The following is a 19,659-nucleotide window of genomic DNA, read 5'->3' on the forward strand; positions in this document are numbered from 1 at the left end:
ACAGCCAATAAATGTTAAATCTTGAGGGTACAAACGAACAAAAAGAACAAAACACATGTGCAACTTAAAACTCAATGGCAACGGAAACAAATATCTAATCGTAAAGATACAAACTTAATGCGTAATTGCGACATAATAAGAACAAAAACGTAAACAAATTTAAACATTATATAATAGCAACAGAAACATGAAAGTTGAATTTAACATTAATATGCATGAAAGTAAAGCCTTTATAATTATATGCACAAGCTGTAGGTAAAAACCCACGGAAAGCAGCTTGACGCGACCGGTCCATACCAAAGCATAACGTAAACTGCAGGCATCCGCTGGACTCCTCCCAGGCCGTGCCAGTTGTACTGGGGGCAAGTCTCTCTACTCCAAGCTCCACGTTTCAGGTCTCAGTTGTCCCTGTGCCGTGGCGTAGGACGGTTCACGTCGCTCGCACGTCGGTGTCGTAAGAGTAAAACTGTTCCATATTACTGATACTGTCTCGAAGATACTGGAAGTTAATTTCGGCTATACAGCCGAGTTTGTGAAAACAATATATTATCGATGAGGCGAGAGATTGTATTTTAATTAAATTAGTGGTGAATTATAAACGGAGGCACGAGGAATAGATTGTGCGCACTTGTGGAAATTTATGACCAAACTTTGGGGATACAGCATTAATATAATTTGGATGATGAAATGCCTTTAGGGGTATCAGCCACGCAGATTATTCGTCAGGTAAGTATTTTAATTTTGGCAATATCAAATATTACTTGAAAATCGCAACAATAATAAATAATGAAAGCACTCACAATACTTATAAGAAATTTAAAACTTTCTAGCCTTTTCTTGTACTCAGGATTTTAGCAAAATATTTCAAAAATGGATCTCTCTCTCTCTCTTTCACACACACACACACACACACACACACACACACACACACACACACACACACATATATAAATATATATATATATATATATATATATATATATATATATATATATATATGTGTGTGTGTGTGTGTGTGTACTGTATATATATATATGTTTAGTTCAGTTCCGTTCATAAGCAACTATTGTTCCACTCAGTTCTACATTTTCTCTATATTAGTGACCTTGAAATTTCTGCGCAGATCTGGGACAAAGGACTTATGACGAATCGTTTCTCTGATTTATATTTCTGCTCATTTGTGCATACATTTTCCTTTGTTTGGTCGCTCTTCATTTATTTAATATTTGTTGACTACCTTTTATGGTCCTCGAGTTTTCTCTTTCACATAATGGTTTTTATTCTGTTTTGTGGGACCTTGCTTTGCAAGATTGTTCTAAATGAATAACTGTTAACTTTGGGATTAATAATAATAATAATAATAATAATAATAATAATAATAATAATAATAATAATAATAATAATATCGAAACTGTAAACTGTAAATACCGATAATTTCATTCCATGCTTCTTCCTTTTTTTTTTTTTTTTTTTTTAGAAATAAGTAGTAGTTCTATCTCTCCAGCTTATGAATAAGTAACGCATTTCATATTTCAGAAAACTTCCGTGACCCATAAGATTTATATAAACTTCATTGTTGACCTCGTGACCTTGGCTAGCTGCAGTTGGTCATCTTCTCAAGACCTTTGAGGGATCATGAATATTTAATCGTAATGACTACGCTCTGCCTTCCCGACTCCACTGGGCTGGAAAGAATGCAGGGAGGGGTTGCGCGTGGGGACGATGGTTGTGGATTACATTTAAATGGGATGGGAAGGTTCTAAATTAAATTTGGAACGAGTGTGAAAGGTTGTGAATTAAATTTGGAATGAGTGACAAAGGCTGAAAATTGAATTTGGAATAAGTGTAAAAAGGCTGTAAAATAAATTTTGAATGTGTTTGAAAGGTTACAAATTTGTTTTGGAATAAGTGTGAAAGGTTGTGCTTTAAATTTTAAAAGGTTGAAAATTAAATTTGGAATAAGTGTGAAAGGTTGTTAATTAAATTTGGAATGAGTGCGAAAGGTTGAAAATTAAATTTGGAATAAGTGTAGAAAGGTTGTAAATTAAATTTGGAATAAGTGTGACAGTCTGTAAATGAAATTCTGAATAAGCATGAAAGGTTGTAATTTCAATTTGGAATAAAGGTGAAAGGGTGCAAATTAAATTTGGAAATTTGGAATAAGTGCGAAAGGTTGTAAATTTAATTTGGAATAAATGTGAAAGGCTGCAAATGAAATTTGGAAGATGTATGAAAGGTCGCAAATTAAATTTGGGATGCGTAAAAGGTTGTAAATTAAATTTGGGATAAGTAGGAAAAATTGTAAATTAAATATCGAATAAGTGTGAAAGGTTGCAAATTAATTTTTGAATGTGAAAGGTCGTAAATTAAATTTGGAACAAGTGTGAAAAGTTGTGAATTAAATTTCAAAAGGGAATGAAAGGCTCTAAATTAAATTTGGAGTGTGTGTATGAAAGGTTGTAAATTAAATTTGGAATGAGTGTGAAAGTTTGTAAATAAATTTGGAATATGTGTGAAAGGTTCTAAATGAAGTCTGGAATCAGTGTAAGGTTGAAGTTAAATTTAGAATAACTGTGAAAGGTTCTAAACCAAATTTGGAATAAGTGTGAAAGGCTCTAAATTAACTTTGTAATGAGTATGAGAGGTTACAAATTAAATATGGAATAAGTGTGAAAGGTTATAAATTAAATTTGGAATAAGTGCGAAAGATTGTAAATTAAATTTGGAATAACTAAGAGAAGCTCTAAAATTAAATTTGGAAAAGGTGTGAAAGGTTCTAAATTAAATTTAGAATAAGTGTGAAAGGCTGTAAATTAAATCCTGAATAGGTGTGAAAGGTTGTAAATTTAATTTGGAATAAGTTTAACAGCTTGCAAATTAAATTCGGAATGAGTTTGAAAGGTTGTAAATTAAATTTGGAATGAGTGTGAAAGGTTGTAAATTAAATTTTGAATGAGTGTGAAAGGTTGTAAATTAAATTTTGAATAAGTGTGAAAGTTTCCAAATTAAATTTGGAATAAGTTTGAAAGGTTGCATATTAAATTTGGAATTAGTGTGAAAGGTTGAAAATTAAATTTGGAATAAGTGTGAAAGGCTGTAAATTGAATTTGGAATGAGTGTGAGAAGTTGTAAACTAAATTTGGAATACGTGTGAGAGGTTCTATCTTTTTGGAATATGCATATAAGGTTCTAAATTAAATTTGGAATAAATGTGAAAGGTTCTACGTTATGCAATAAGTGTGGAAGGTTCTAAACTATACTTGGACTAAATGTGAAAGGTTGTAAATTAATTTTAAATAATTTTTAAAGGTCGTAAATTAAATTTTAAGTAAGTGTGAAAGGTTGCAAATTAAATTTGGAATATATGTGAAAGGTTGTAAATTAAAATTGGGATAAGTGTAAAAGGTTGTGAATTTTATTTGGAATAAGTGTAAAAGGTTGTAAGTTTAATTCTGATTAGGTGTGAGAGGTTGTGAATTAGATTTGAATAGGTATAAAAGGACGTTAATCAAATTATCAAGGTGTAATAAAGGTTATGAATGGACTCTTGCATAGGAATTAACAGATATGACAATTCTCTTGCAAGAGAAGGAAAGTCATTGAATCAACTTCTGCTTGGAAATACACGTTATGAATTATCATTGCTAAAGGGACACAAGGTTGTGGATTAATTTTGGCTTTGGAAATAAAGATTATGAGCTCAGCATGTTATGAATTACAATTTGCATGGGGACGAAAGGTTATGAATTTACATTAAATTTTGCACAGGATTGAATAATCGTGAATGAACATATCCATGAACACTAAATTTTGCGGATTAATATTTCCGTGCAAAGAAAGATCCCGAATTAACTTTGGAAGCAAAACACGGCGAATTCTCAATCAACCCCAGTCAGTAAATTAACACCCAAAGAACAACCTTCGAATCATTTTTACTCTTTAGTTAACTAGAAAAGAATATCTGGGCAGTCAACCACCAATCAGCTGTATACAAAGAAAGGCAAGTGAAGGGTAATTTTCATTTATTATCAATACGACAGTTTTTAATTAAAACTCTTGTTATTGGCTGAGCTACGAAGCAGAGGCTTCGTGTTCCAATTAGTAAAACGGAGGATTATGACCGCTGGTAATATATCTTTTTCACGCTGCATTGATTTCATCTATAATTTTTTGACCGAAAACATTTAATTACGCATTTATATACAAGAGACTTATAACTCGTTCTTAACAGCCAAACACCTACAATAACAGCCTTGCAAATACATGTTATTTTTTGACACCTAATTTGTACAAAGTATATATATATATATATATATATATATATATATATATATATATATATATATATATATATATACATATATATATATATATATATATATATATATATATATATATATATATATGTGTGTGTGTGTGTGTGTGTGTGTGTGTGTGTGTGTAATTAGTGGTTGTATGTCCACGTTGCTTTAGACTTGTCTTGGAGAGATCACGTAATCCAGATTTAAAATCTATAAAATTGTGTTTACAGATTTATTGTCATAAATCCACGTCTTCATATCTGTTGTTAAAACTTTATGCTGGTCTTAATAGTCCATGTTTAGATTGTTGGTCCTATACTTTTAATACTTCTCTCTTTATCTTCTCCCTCCTCGAGAGGACTGAATCCAGTGTGATTCGTCTGATCAGCAATATTACTCTCACTCACTTCACTATCCTTTCTCTCTCTCTCTCTCTCTCTCTCTGTCCAAGTGTTATTTTTGCCACTGTTCTATTGAGGTCAAATGGAGAATTCCTCCAATCAGGCGGCCCTGTGGAACCCGCAAAACTTCCCCCTCACATATCAACTCAGTAGAAACCGGTATCCTCTTAGGATTTACACAGTTCAGTAGCCATTATATTTTTTTTTTACTGCCAAGCTTTGGAATTCTATTCCTGCTTTTGTTTTTATTGACTCGTATAATTTTTCTACCTACAAGAGGCAGAAACGTCTATCGCATCCTCCTGGGTTCAAACTCACCATTTTTAGTTTCCTTTCTTTTTCTTGCCTCCTCAGGCCTGGACTTAAGGGGCTTAAGGTTGTTCGTTCCACAGACCTTTTGTTCTCATATATATATATATATATATATATATATATATATATATATATATATATATATATATATATATATACACACATTTATATTTATAGAGTATATATATACACACATTTGTAAGTATATAGTATATATATGTATATATGTGTATATATATATATATATATATATATATATATATATATATATATATATATATATATATATATATATATATATATATATATATATATATATATATATATACATATTAGTTATGCATATAAATGTATAGACATATGTACATATATACGTATACACATATATGTATATATGTATATACATATATGTGTGTATGTGCCTGTTTGCGTATTTAATTATGTTCAATAAGTCATAAAAAAAATCAATAAAACAGTAGACATAAACTAAGAACTGAGCAATGCATAAACAAACGCATGAATAAAACGAAAGCATTGCGTCTCAACTCTCCAAGACCCGCACTCTCTTCTGTCTGCAGACGGCACGCCCAATCGGAACCTAAGCCACGCCCTTCGGTGCATCCATCCCTGTGGGGGAGAGAGAGAAAGAGGCACGCACACACACACACACAGAAGGAGAGACCTTACGACTTGGCTCTCGGCCAGAGGGAAGATTTTCTTCGAGTGTCATTCCTCCGGACTGTAAAGCATTTTGGAATGTTATCATTACGGAAATAGACGTGAGATATCGTAGATATAAAATGGGTTAGGAGAGAAGCAGAATTCCTTAGCGGGAAAAGCGAAATATTAAAGCGGGGAAGCCAGAAAACCTTTCAAGATGAGAATTTTAAACTGAAAAAGGAAAATGCTTAATATTAATTAGATTGTGATACTTACGGCGTTGGCTAGTTGACTAACTAATTGCAATGCTCAGATTAGGAAAAGACTGAAAAAGATGAAGGAAAATAAAATAACACTGAAAAAGCATCAGCAGACAATACGAAAGGATGTATTGCGATGTTTCAAGAAAGTAGTGGTAGGGGAGTAATTAAGGAAAGATAAATAACAATATGGACTAAAACCCATGTCCACTCTTTCTCTCCGCAGATAAAGTAATTTACTTATGAATCACATTGCATTTGTTACCCTAGCGTCACTTCATTTAATTCAACATTCATCACAAAATGACAACTCACAGAGTGGAGGATTGGAAACTGAGGCAGAAGAAAAAAAATATGTATATATATACGAGCCGGCACAATAGTTTTCTTTTACAAAAAACTAAAATTCATAAAACGCTCGAAGCATCGATGAATGATTTTACAATCAGACTGCGACCACATGACACAGCGGACGAATAAACAAATCTTTTCTGATTACTATTATGGTTTGATGTTGTGCACGATTAGGTTTTCGTAAGAGAAACAAAAATACGTCCCAAAGTGGTTCACTTTCGTAATGTCATTATTATTATTATTATTATTATTATTATTATTATTATTATTATTATTATTATTATTATTATTATTATTATTATTCAGAACATGAACCCCATTCATATGGAACAAGTCCACAGGGGCCATTACTTAAAATTCAAGCTTCCAAAGAATATAGTGTTCATTAGAAAGAAGAAACAGAAGGTACTGGGAAATACAGAAAGAAGAGATCACTTATTAAACAAGAAAAAAAAAATATATTAAAATTTAATAAATAATTAGATAAAAATATCGGAATCCAATGCAAATAATACTACGAGGGACAGGCAAACAGATGTTGTGATTAATATCTCTAATGAAAAAAAATTATTTTTCAGAATTATTGATTACCTGTCATTATAGAAAATATGTTATTCCGAACCACCTTTTCAACCAAGTCTTCACTTTGAAGAGAACGAGAGCTCTCAAATGAGCTCTGAGAGCACAATACTGATCAAAAAGAACTTTATAGAGATCATTTATATTCATAAAAAAATATACCTGATTATTAAGGACAATCAAGCGATCACGAGGAACAATAGTGATCACTAGGAACTCCACAGTGATTACTGGGAACAATGATGTGATCACTTCACTGAGAACACAGTGATCATTGGAAACTCCAAAGTGTTTACTGAGAAAAACAGTGTGATCACTGAGAACACAGTGATCGCTGGAAACTCTAAATATGATCACTGAGAACGCAATGATCACTGGGCACTCTGAATATGATCACTGAGAACACAGTGATAATTGGAAACTCTAAAGTGTTTACTGAGAACAATAATGTGATCACTGGAAACTCTATAGTGATTACTGAGAACAATCATGTGATCACTGAAAACACAGTGATCACTGGAAATTCTAAATATGATCACTGAGAACACAGTGATAATTGGAAACTCTAAAGTGCTTACTGAGAACAATAATGTGATCACTGAGAACACAGTGATCACTGGAAACTCTATAGCGTTTACTGAGAACAATATTGTGATCACTGAAAACACAGTGATCACTGGAAACTCTAAATATAATCACTGAGAACACAGTGATCAATGGAAACTCTAAACATGATCACTGAGAGCACAGTGATCACTGGAAACTATGTAGTGATTACTGAGAACAATAATGTGATCGCTGAGAACACAGTGATCACTGGACAATCAAATTATGATCACTGAGAACACAGTGATCACTGGAAACTCTATAGTGATTACTGGGAACAATAGTGTGATCACTGAGAACATAGTGATCACTGGAAACTCTAAATATGATCACTGAGAACACAGTGATCACTGGAAACTCTAAACATGATCACTGAGAGCATAGCGATCATTGGAAACTCTAAAGTGTTTACTGAGAACAATAATGTGATCACTGAGAACACAGTGATCACTGGAAACTCTATAGCGTTTACTGAGAACAATATTGTGATCACTGAAAACACAGTGGTCACTGGAAACTCTAAATATAATCACTGAGAACACAGTGATCAATGGAAACTCTAAATATGATCACTGAGAGCACAGGGATCACTGGAAACTATGTAGTGATTACTGAGAACAATAATGTGATCGCTGAGAACACAGTGATCACTGGACAATCAAATTATGATCACTGAGAACACAGTGATCACTGGACAATCAAATTATGATCACTGAGAATACAGTGATCACTGGACAATCAAATTATGATCACTGAGAACACAGTGATCACTGGACAATCAAATTATGATCACTGAGAACACAGTGATCACTGGAAACTCTACAGTGATTACTGGGAACAATAGTGTGATCACTGAGAACACAGTGATCACTGGAAACTCTAAATATGATCACTGAGAACACAGTGATCACTGGAAACTCTAAGTATGATCACTGAGAACATAGCGATCATTGGAAACTCTAAAGTGTTTACTGAGAACAATAATGTGATCACTGAGAACACAGTGATCATTGGAAACTCAAAATTGATCACTCAAATGTGATCACTGAAAACACAGTGGTCATTGGAAACTCTAAAACGATTACTGAGAACAATAATGTGATCACTGAGAACACAGTGATCACTGGAAACTCTAAATATGATCACTGAGAACCCAGTGATCACTGGAAACTCTATAGTGATTACTGAGAACAATATTGTGATCAATGGAAATTCTAAAGTGGTCATTAGGAACACTTGAGATTTCTAAGGTGATCATCGGAAACACTTCAAGAGATCAGTAATGAACTAACAAACCTGGAAAACAATAACTGCGAAGAACCCCTGAAGCTAATGGTCAAAGAGAAACTGACGTGATTACTGATAACATTACAACGATTACTGGGAATGGCACAGAGAGATCACTGATAACACAAAATTCTAAAGTGATCAGTGACGACGACTCAAGTGAACACCAAGAACAATGGAGTTTCATTTGGAGCAATAAAGCGACGAGTGAAAACTTTAGAACAATAACGTGATATTTCGGAATATTTACGAGAACGCTAAGTTGATAAGTTCAGAACACTTTAAGAAATCACTAATGACAGAAAACGATCCCTTAAAACGGTAAAGTGATCACTAGGAGTAACAAAGAAATCTCGGAATACAGGAAAGCGACCACTACAAACTAACAAGTAAAAAATGCGCCGAAGTTTCTTCGGCGCAATCCAATTTTCTGCACCGCCGCTACAGCGTATAATCAAGGCCACCGAAAATATATCTATCATTCGGTGGTCTCGGTATAATGCTGTATGAGCCGCGGACCATCAAGCTTTAAACACGGCCCCGTGGTGGCATGTCCTATATTGTTGCCAGATGCACAATTATGGTTAAATTTAACCTTAAATCAAATAAAAACTACTGAGGATAGAGGGCTGCAATTTGGTAAGTTTGATGATTCGAGGGTGGATGATCAACATACCAATTTGCAGCCCTCTGGGTTCAGTGGTTTTTAAGATCTGAGGGCGGACAGAAAAAGTGCGAACGGACAGACAAAGCTGGCACAATAGTTTTCTTCTACAGAAAACTAAAAAAAGGGGATCACTGACAGCATTAAAGTGTTAATAACTTAATTCACTTTGATAACTAACTACTTTAAACCGATCATTAAAAACACTAAGTGATCAAAGAAAAGACCTGCAGCAATTATCTGAAAAAAATTATATTAAGAAATCTTATTTTCACTGGATAATCAGGCAATTTTGATACTAATTTATTTAATAATAATGAAAAGGAAATCTTTATAGCACGTGCGTTTGACATAAGAGAGTTTTTAGAAGGAAATTCAGCGTGAAAATGAAGTATTCCTGAATATTAAGTAAGAAGTGTTGAATCAAATTTACCTGTTATATATACCACTGACAAAATTGGGTAAATAAATAATTGCTCCACTGCTCAATCCTTTACTATTACAACGCAACAAGAGTAAAAGTAAGTCTTTATAAACGTATTAAGTTTCCATTACTGTCTCTAAAAAAAATCTATGAAATAAAATAATTTCACAGTATTATTCAAGATGGCAGAACATACTTAACGAGCGTTTTGATAAATGTTGTTTTGGGTATAATATGAAAGGAAGTTGATAAAAAGTTCATTACCAAGATCTATTTATCACGAATCTAATTACTACTGTGGCTTGTTGGAATCTCTCTCTTATTAAATAGCTGGAGTTTCTTCATCCACTGCAAGTTTTATTTAATCTTCAGTACAGGAGACTCATATATCCCACCTGTCTCTCTCTCTCTCTAATTTACTAGTTGGAGTTCCTTCATCCATTCCCAGTTTTATTTAATTTTCAGTCGAAGAGACTCACATATCCTACTTCTCTCTCTCCCTCTCTCTCTTTTATTAAATAGTTTGAGTTTCTTCACCCATCCCCAGTTTTATTTAATATTCAGTAGAAGAGAGTCATATATCCCACCTCTCTCTCTCTCTCTCTCTCTCTCTCTCTCTCTCTCTAATTCAACAGCTGGAGTTTCTTCATCCATTCCCAGTTTTATTTAATTTTCAGTCGAAGAGACTCACATATCCTACTCTCTCTCTCTCTCTCTCTCTCTCTCTCTCTCTCTCTCTCTCTCTGATGAAATCACAAATTTCTCTCTCGCTTTCCCTCTCTCTCGTTATTACCTGTCTGAATCTCTGTTCGTCTCTTCATTATATACTCTGCTTTTTCACACCATTATGTTATGTATTTCTTCTTTGCTTCTAAGTCTGTCTCCCTATAGCAACCAAAGATATTTGACTTGCATTCCCACCCCCATCTTTCTCGATGAGCAGTAACAAATGAACAAGTTTTCACTATCCAAAAACTCTTGACTATGACGAAAGACCACCTAATTTTGGACACGTCTCGCCTTCCAAAAAGTTGCGGCCTATTAGTAGTTGTCAACTCAGGACCTCGTGAATCTAAACAACAGCAAAGTCTGGGACCTCGTAACTTCTTCCGGGTTTGCTGAACTTGATGAATTGTGATGCGCGAATATCGTTCGACATTTTCCCACGGAGGAAGACAAAGGCATGCATGTGTGTGTGTGTGTGTGTGTGTGTGTGTATATATATATATATATATATATATATATATATATATATATATATATATGTATATATAGATATATAAATATATACATAATGCACATATAATTATATATATACATACATATTGTGTGTGTATGTGTGTGTGTGTGTGTGTGTATATATATATATATATATATATATATATATATATATATATATATATATATATATATATCACACCAAAGAATTAATGGGGCGTCAGCAATTTCAGGAAGCAGCGAGCCCTAGGGAACAATAAAAAATTCTCTAATTATATTCGTTATTCTCTTAACAAGAGTGAGGAACTAATATTCAGAAGTTTATGAAAAAATATAAATTTATCGCCTCAAACGTTAGTTTCCCATTGTCTGCTACTCTAGTTAGACTCGTTGAGCTCACCAAGTTTCGTAGTTATTTATCTCCCTCCCTGTCCCTCGAAATCCCTTCTCTTTCTCTCTTGTTTTTCATTTTCCTTTAAATCTGGATACGGTTTTTACTCACAGATGCAAGGGGGGCGTGGAGGGAAGGACCAACTCCTAGAGGGGGCGTGGTAATAAAAAGGTTAAGGACCGCTGGTTTAAACAGAGGAAGGTGGACACTTTGGCCCTGAGTGAGAAAAAGGTGAAAAGTCAATGTCTGCAGGAAAGGTATGAAAAAAAAGTTATTGTGTACGGGGCAGCTAAAGACTAGAGCTATCACAGGCGTAGTGAAAAGGTGGATGTAGAGATGTGAATGGAATGAGGTTTCATTGTTAGAAATCTGTGGTTCCCAAAAATAGCATACACAACTTAGTAAAGAGAAAATGTAGAGAAAACGATTTTGTCAGACTGAGTTAGTTTAGAGTAGATAGAAAAGCAAGCTGATGGATACAATGACCAGAAGAAGCTATATGTGATCATTTGCTTAGTTGATGCAAAAGTTAAGACAGCTGAAACTACAAGCTGGGGAGGCAAAGTTGTAAAGTATCTTCAAGGTTAATCAAGACAAGTGAGTTTGATAAGGTGAAAGTGATATGAATACATAAAGACAAAGGAGATGAAAAATGGGCTAGGGTTAAAGACTTTAGTAAAAAGAGTAAGTAAGGAGTGAGTAAATTTCCAGGATGGGGTCATGACGTCAGCACTTTTAGAAAGGGGGTAAGAGGGAATAAAAACACAGAGTGGTGGAATGAGAAAATGGGAAGTTTAGTGAAAGAAAATAGGAGATTACTATTTTTAGGTACAATTGCTAGACAGACGACGGGACTGTAATGAAGGAGTAAGCGAGGATGGATAAGGTGGTAAAGATGAGAGAGAAAAAGAAGAAATGCAATAAAAAAAAGGGGAAAAGGAGGTGTACAAGGGTTTCCAGGAAAGCAAGTTCTTCCAAGAGGAGGTAAATGATATGAAACAAGGTTGTTGAGCAAATGGATCTCACAATATCCTGGGTCAGTGGAGCGAGCAAATCGAGGATTTGCTGAATGAAGAAACTAGAAGAAGAGGAGAAGAGCTGAAAGATACAAGAGAAGGATGAGTCAGTGTAAATTTGAGAATGCTTATGGAAATTATTGTTGGGGTGTAATTAAGGGAAAATGGAAAGACGCCAAGAGTTGATGGGAAGCTGCTGTCAAGTGGTGACAGTTTGATTAAGTGGATAACCAGGGTGTGTAAGGAATCTCTAGATGAGGGAAAAGTTCTATGAATAGAACAGAATAGAATATAGAATATGATACAATACAATACAGAATTTAGGCCAAAGGCCAAGCGCTGGGACCTACAAGGTCATTCAGCGATGAAACGGAAAATAACAGTAAAAAGTTTGAAAGGTGTAACAGGAGGAAATCCTCGCAGTTGCACTATGAAATAACTGTTAGAGAGGGTGGAAAGTCAGATGGAGGAATGAGAATATAAATGGAGGTACAGTAAAAGGAATGAAAGACGTTGCAGCTAGGGGTCGAAGGGACGCTGCAAAGGCCCTTGAGTAATGCCTAAAGTGCGCCACGTGAGGTGGAAAAGTTCCACAGAAATGGGTGACTGGAAAAACTGTTTCTCTGTATAAGGGTAAAAGTGATTAAAAGAACAAAAGAATTACAGAAGCATTACCTTTCTGAATTGAAAAGAGAAGGTGTATGGTAAGATTTCGGTACGACACCACCTGTGGCTTACATGGACCTAGAGAAAGGTTATGATGGAACTGATAGCGAGGGATAGTGGAGGAATTTTGAAGAGAGTAAGTTGCTGAGAGATGACAAGTTTTGATGGTCGAATTGAACAGGCGGGAAAGTGACTGGTTTGGTGTGAAAACGAGGCCAAAACACTTGTGCTTGATGATTCTGTGGCTATCTAATATCTGTATGGATGGAGTAATATTAAACGTCAAAGGAAGGATAGTGAAAACAGGTGCTCAGCTGTGGTACAAGTAAATGGATTGTGATTGGAGTGCAGAATGGCTGATGCTTGCAAACAATACTTCACAGACAGAGGATAGTGAAGAAAGACTGGAGAGACTAGTGAAGTAGTCTGAGAGGGTTTGCAAAAGGAGAAAGCTGAGGGTAAACATGAGCAAGAGAAAGGTTATGAGGGTAAATGCGAACCAGGATGATGGAGGAGTGAATGCTATTATGGCAGTAGATTCTTATGAATATTTGGGATGGTTGAATGCGAGATGAGGTAAGTCACAGAACTGGTGAATAAAGAGAGGTCACAGGATGCATGTATAAGATTGGGAGGAAAATAAAAATCGACAATTATATAAATAAGTTGTTATTTATAAAAGAATACAACTTATTTACATAAGTGTGAATTTTTGTTATACAACTGTTTTTCACGACACTGTGAATGTTTTTATATTTTATAAACTTCTTTATATAATTGTAGATTCTTATTATACGACAGTTTTTCACGACATTGTGGATTTCTTAGCACTAGGAGGAAACTTAGAGCGCCTACGGAAGCCAAACACGTAATGTTTGAAGGTGTTGTCGAAACAGTGTTCCTCTATGGACGTAAAGTGTGGATGTTGAATAAGACAAAATTGTGGAAGCTGTGGAGATAAATTGCTTATATCTTCGCATTTCCGGGATAAGAAGAGCTGAAACGGTAAGAAATGTGGATATGAGTAAAAGTGGGAAAATTATTAGCATACGTAATAGTGATCAAAGTGTTTTGGGATAGTTCAGCCATAGTAAAGAATAGAGGATGATGAGCTGGTGAAAAGACTATATAATTCGGGAAGGAGGAGGAGAGAAAGACTTAAAAACTGTTGGATAAAAGAGCAGAAAAGTGTTAGCTTTTCAGTTTTTACGAATTCTTTCAGAATGAGGTTGCAAGCCCATGACTTTTCCCCAGTACATAATTCACAGTATAGATTAACGGAAGCACAATGAATTTCTATGGAACGGCCTTAATCTGAACCTCCTGCACTGGACTGATCTCGTGACAATCGCTGCTGAGGACAAGAAAGTAACCGACTGACCTCGGAACTATATATATATATATATATATATATATATATATATATATATATATATATATATATATATATATATATATATATATATATATATACACATATATACACACACATATATATATATATATATATATATATATATATATATATATATACATATAAAAAATGAAAGCAGGGGAGGGACACCAACAGGTCAAGAAAGTCAGTTGCAATGTTGCAACTAAATAAATATGGCTTTCTTGACCTGTTGGTGTGCTTTCCCTAACTTCATTGTATTCTTGGGTTTCGAGAAACCTCCGCCTGTTAAATATATATATATATATATATATATATATATATATATATATATATATATATATATATATATATATATATATATATATATATACAGTATATATGTGTGTGTGTGTGTAACAAACATATCTTGCTACCATATACATATAGTATTATGAATTCAGACCACTTTGTATCAGCCCTGTGAAGATGGCCTAGTAATAAAGCCGACACCGGTCAGGATTTACAACCGCAGTTACTTCTTCCCCGCGGTGTTTTATACATAGAATCACGAGTGAGAATGTTTAAATCATACATACAACTGCGTGTGTTTGCGTATTTACAAATGTAATAAAAAAAGTAAATAGACCGGAAGATACATTAAATCTATGAACAGCTATTTCTCAAAATATAGATAACTAACGAAACCTAGTTTCTCAGCATCACTCACACAACATGAAAGACACGCCGCGAAAACATATACCCAGTGACCTGACCTGCAGAGCATCTACACAAATCAGCTCTAACATAAGCAAAGCTAATGCTCGAACACGATCACATTACCGTGCCTTTTTCAGTGGCATCTGCGCGACCTAAAGGTATCCTCTTCTCGTCCACCAGCTGCTGAGCAGCCGCTTTCCCCAGGTGATAAAACGCGGATGTATCAGTCTGTCTTGTTGCTTTGGTTTACGCCTCACACACACACACACACACACACACACACACACACACACACACACACACACACACACACACACACGAGGGTAATTGAGTAACTGCAGTACAGATGAAATGGATACTGACAGCTAGACTGTAGGTAAATAAAAATCTCCTACTGGCAGATGGAGAAAAAATTTGCAATGGGAACATGAGGTCAGTGCTCATGTATGGAAAAGAAAGCTGGACACCGATAAGGCAAATGGAAGTGATTTAGAAAAGCAGCGACCATGATCAGAGCACAGTAAAATGAGGGATTGGTTGAGAGATGTGGTACCTAGAGGCTGGAGAAAACATCTCAAAGACTGAGGTGGTTGAGACTTGTGATCAGAAGGATGAGGAGCACTTGGCCAGAGAAGCAGTAGATGTAGAAGTTGCAGGACAAAGCCCTGTAGGAAAGACCTTCAGATCATGTGAGAGAGGGGACAGATGAAGTGCAAACTTGGTGGAAGTTCAGGCGAAAAGGGCATAAGGCAGAAAAGAATGGAGATCTCTCATTTCGTGTTTAACCCATAAAGGGAAAGTTCAAGTAAAACCGTTTATGATGATAATTTTGATATATATATATATATATATATATATATATATATATATATATATATATATATATATATATATACATACATACATACATATACAGTATATATATACACACACACGCATATATATATTAGAAAGATATATAGGTTACATCTGTTCTCTGTGACCAAGTGGATAGATCCATTTATGAATTTTAAAGAGTGCATTGACATAATATCATCTATGTTTCTCCATTAAGTGATTGTATGTGAGATAAACATTCTATTGATTAATCCTCTCAATCTTGTATAAAGAATGAAAAATTACATTCTTAGATGTAAGAACTTAAAAATATCTTAGGTAGTTCTTGTGAATCATCTGATTTGTTTTCAGAACTGAATATTACTATAGGAGTTCAGACTCAGCAGATACAAAAAAATAAATAAATAAATTTACGTACAAATAGTTATGTACATATATTCACAATTGCTCTTATATATTCACAAAGATATGTAACGTACTGGAAAATTAATTGACTGTAATTTCGGAGCATAAAGGATGGAGTTTCCACCTCAGGGAAACTGTTACCAGAAAGGCGGGTGTGGGAGATGTTTACCGTGTTAATTTCCTTCAGGAAGACGTAGGTTTTATAAATATTTTCTTGGAAATGTTTTCCTTCAGGGTGGGTTTCATTTGTAACGCTTCTCCTGGAAGTAATTCTCCTCGAAATAATATTCCTCCATTCTTTGGATGTTATTTTTCTTAAAAGGATTCTCATGGAAGTAGCTTTAATAAAAATTATTTTCCTCGTAATTTTTTTCCACAAGGATACACCTGGAAGCATTTTTTATATACAATTTTCCTCGAAAGTATTTTCTACGAAAGGATCTTCGTAAAAGTCCTTTTAAAATTCCCAGGGAATTAAGTTTCCTCCAAGTAATTCTATTTAAATGATTTTCCTTTGATTTCGTCGCGGGGAATATGGGCGTTGCTTAAAGGCTGGCCGTCTTTACCCGAACGAATCGAATGGCAGAAGCTTGCGTTCTCACTGCTGGATCAAAGTATTGATTTGGACAGAGGTAATGGTCTATTTTCCACTATGCCGCTTGGGGTAATTGGCTTCCTTTGTAGGACACCAAGGGATCTGTCAAGACAAGACCAAGGAAATAGAAGCCGAGGAAAGGAGGATAGATGGTCAAAAATTCCTGGGCTCTTGTCACAGGATTTATCCTCGACTTGAGGGCGCTATGGGCGGGAAGGGGGTTGGGTAAGGGAAATGCTTCTCCCCCATATTCACAGTTTAGTTCTTTATCAGAATTATTTGTCTTGAGATTTCACCCTTAGCTGCGTTCTGAATTTTTATTTTCCAGTTAAAACTGTCCTCAACTTTAGCCTTTTTACTTTGCTTATAGTTCTAGTTACCTGTGCAACTACTGCTCTAACAACTCTTTATGCTTTTTGAAGTATAAATACGAATGGTCGTCTTTTGAAGCTAAATGTCTTCAGCATTTAAGCCCTTTTTCACAAAACAGGTAAATTATCAATGATATTCTCTTACTTTTAAATTACTATAGCCACTCCAAGCGTAGCAACTACGCTGATTTTTTCTTCTGTCACCTACCTTTGCGTTCAGACTTTCTAGCACAACCACACATACTCTTCAGAGCACAGAAACGAAACTCGGAAACTTCTTCTATCTTTCTGACTCTTTATAATGACTGGACTATTTAACACCTAACTAGCACAACTTCATTTGCACATCTCTACAACTCAAACTTGTATTCTTTGACACTGCCCTACAGTCTTCCTGACACAGTTAGAGTTACCCCTCTTTGCCCTTGTCATTCATGTACACCGTGCCCTTTCACGTTCGTTTCACTAACAAACTTCACAACACGTAGTTTTGTTTACTTTACGAGGTACGCAATCAAGCATTTATTATTGTTTGTATTTGATCGTGAAATATTTAGGATTGAAAGACTCAGTTTCATTCTTTTCTCAGTTGTTACCCAGGCAGATAGAGGTTCGTCAGACTTTTAAATAGTGTTCCCCTCCCCTACTTGGTCAAAAACCCTTACTGGCAGCTGTCTACCTTATGACACAGTCCAGAGTCCAAAGCCAGTCACATATTTCACCAATACATCTTCTTTTCCTTAAGAAAGGATGGCCCCAGAAAGTGTTACTCAAAGAAAGTGTTTAGGGATAAGAATTGAATATAAAATTTACGCCAAAGGACAAGCGCTGGGAGCATTTACCGCTGAAAGGGAAACAGAGTAAAAATGTTTTAAAGGTGTAACAGGAGGAAAACCTCCCAGTTGCACTAGGAAACAATTGTTAGGAGAGGGTGGAAAGTAAGATGGAAGGAAGAGAATATGAACGGAGGTACACTAAAAGGAACGGAAGGGGTTGTAGCTAGCTAGGGGCAGAAGGAACGCTGCAAAGAACATTAAGTAATGTTTACAGTAAATCGCGTGAGGTGAACTGACGGCACTATTTCCCATACGGGGGTGTTTTGGGATAAGTCCTTTTCCACATTGGTTGCGACCCACCACAATCTACTAAATACTAGATATATATTATATATAATTGAGCAGATCGAGGCATTCTGCCCTCATTTTCGAGAATCGAATGCGGGTTCTCTCGCTGGTGAGAGAAGAATGAGAGAGAAGGCTGTGGAGAATTTGGAGCTTTATGGAAAGAACCGTCAGATTTAACCTATTTTCTTTTCGAATTCAGCAGCAGTTAGTAAATACTCGACGTTATCGCAACTGACGAAGCCTGAAGTGTAATTGACGAGCTGTTATCGTTAATTGATAACTCTTGAGCCCTCTGCTTCATTAGATAAGCAAATATGTATATCAATATACAAATAAATAGAGGGGTAATTGAATAAATCATGAAGGATCTTCTGTAATCAGGCTCGGCTTTTAAGTGTTCACTTTAAATAACATCCTCAGCAGATTTTCAGAATTTTAATTACAGGTACCTTTGACAGTCTCGTCGCTGGAGGTTCTCTGATTAAGACTGATTTCGGAAATGTGTCACGATTACACCGCGAGAGTTAAACGGAAATCTAATAGGAGTTTTAATCTATCTTGAATTCACATCGCTTCATATTGAACTTTTCAGAATTTAATGACGTAATTCTGTTAAGAATATAAGGATAAATATTGCCAATGATGATGGATTTCTGTTAAGAGCATAGGGATAAATATTGACAATGATGACGGATTTCTGTTAAGAGCATAGGGATAAATATTGCCAATGATGATGGATTTCTGTTAAGAGCATAGGGATAAATATTGACAATGATGACGGATTTCTGTTAGGAACATAAGAATAAGTATTGCCAACGATGACGGATTTCTGTTAAGAATATAGGGATAAATATTGCCAATGATGACGGATTTCTGTCAAGAATATAAGAATAAATATTGCCAACGATGACGGATTTCTGTTAAGAATGTAGGGATAAATATAGCCAATGATGACGGATTTCTGTCAAGAATATACGAATAAATATTGCCAATGATGGCGGATTTCTGTTAAGAATATAAGAATAAATACTACCAATGATGACGGATTTCTGTTAAGAACATAAAAATAAATATTGCCAACGATGACGGATTTCTG

The 19,659-nt window shown here is 35.0% G+C and overlaps 1 protein-coding gene across 2 annotated transcripts in view; it reads left to right on the top strand.

Annotated features, from left to right (window-relative positions):
* Nucleotides 1–384: 384 nt before the first annotated feature.
* Nucleotides 385–19,659, top strand: part of LOC136841271 (leucine-rich repeat neuronal protein 1-like) — a 32,526-nt gene continuing 13,251 nt past the window's right edge. For both annotated transcript variants that reach the window (XM_067108278.1, XM_067108296.1), the window contains exon 1: nt 385–726. The gene's annotated coding sequence lies outside the window, so the exon portion shown is untranslated. The remainder of the gene's footprint in view (nt 727–19,659) is intronic.

Source organism: Macrobrachium rosenbergii, chromosome 1, assembly GCF_040412425.1.
Source record: "Macrobrachium rosenbergii isolate ZJJX-2024 chromosome 1, ASM4041242v1, whole genome shotgun sequence".
Classification (NCBI taxonomy): Eukaryota; Metazoa; Arthropoda; class Malacostraca; order Decapoda; family Palaemonidae; genus Macrobrachium; species Macrobrachium rosenbergii.